Source organism: Lupinus angustifolius, chromosome LG06 (assembly GCF_001865875.1).
Source record: "Lupinus angustifolius cultivar Tanjil chromosome LG06, LupAngTanjil_v1.0, whole genome shotgun sequence".
Lineage (NCBI taxonomy): Eukaryota > Viridiplantae > Streptophyta > Magnoliopsida > Fabales > Fabaceae > Lupinus > Lupinus angustifolius.
In genome coordinates this window covers 17,490,229-17,491,853 of record NC_032014.1, presented here as the reverse complement: position 1 = coordinate 17,491,853, position 1,625 = coordinate 17,490,229, and positions in this window count along the sequence as shown.

Below are 1,625 nucleotides of genomic sequence, written 5' to 3'. Positions count from 1 at the left end.
TTAGGATTTGGATTAGGATTAGGATTCGGATTAGGATTAGGATTATGATTAGGATTAAGATTAGGATGAGGATTAGGATCAAGATCAGGATCAGGATCAGGATTAGGATTAGGATTAGGATTAGTATTAGGAGTAGGATTAGGATTAGGATTAGGATTAGGATTATGATTTGGATTAGGAGTAGGATCAGGATAAGGATCAGGAGCAAGATTCGTATTAGGATCAGGATTAGGATGAGGATGAGGATGAGGATCAGGATAAGGATTAGGATCAGGATTAGGATTAGGATTAGGATTAGAATTAAGTTTTAGGATTAGGATTAGGATTAGGAGTAGGTTTAGGATCAGGATGAGGATCAGGATTAGTATCAGGATCAGGATCAGGATTAGGATTAGGATGAGGATTAGGATTACTTTTAGGATTAGGATGAGGATTAGGATTTAGATATGGTTTAGGATTAGCATTACGATTTGGATTTGGATTAGGATTATGATTAGGATTAGGATTAGGATTAGGATTCGAATTAGGATTAGAATTAGGATTAGGATTAGGATTAGGATTAGGATTAGGATGAGGATTAGAATTAATATTAGGATTTGGACTAGGAGTAGGATTAGGATTAGGATTTGGATTAGGCTTAGGACTAGGATTAGGATTAGGATTAGGATTAGGATTAGGATTAGGATTAGGATTAGGATTAGGATTAGGATTAGGATTAGGATTAGGCTTAGGTTTAGGATTAGGATTACGATTAGGATTAGGATTAGTTTTAGGAATAGGATTAAGAGTAGGTTTCGGATTAGGATTAGGATGAGGATTAGGATCAAGATCAGGATCAGGATCAGGATTAGAATTAGGATTAGGATTAGTATTAGGAGTAGGATTAGGATTAGGATTAGGATGAGGATTAGGATTAGGATTATGATTTGGATTAGGAGTTGGATGAGGATAAGGATCAGGAGCGGGATTAGGATTAGGATTAGGATTAGGATTAGGATCAGGATTTGGATCAGGATTAGATTTAGGAATAGTAATAGGATGAGGAGTAGCATTAGGATGAGGATGAGGATCAGGATTAGGAATAGGATTAGGTTGAGGAATAGGAATAGGACGAGGATTAGGAATAGGATTAGGATTGGGATTATGATTTAGATTAGGTTTAGGATTAGGTTTAGGATTTGGATTAGGAGTAGGAGTAGGATTATGAAAAGGATTAGGAGTAGGATTATGATGAGGATGAGTATTAGGAGGAGGAGGATGAGGATTTGGATTATGATTAGGATTAGGTTTTGGATCAGGATGAGGATCAGGATGAGGATTAGTATCAGGATCAGGATAAGGATAGGGATCAGGATTAGGATTAGGGTTAGGATTAGGATTAGGATTAGGAATAGGATGAGGATTAGGATTAGTATTAGGATTAGGATTAGGATTAGGATCAGGATTAGGATTAGAATTAGGTTTAGGATCAGGATGAGGATTAGTATCAGGATCAGGATCAGGATAAGAATTAGGATTAAGATTAGGCTTACTATTAGGATTAGGATTAGGATTAGGATTAGGATTAGGCTTAGGATTAGGATTAGGATTAGGATGAGGATTAGGATTAGGATGAGGATTAGGAT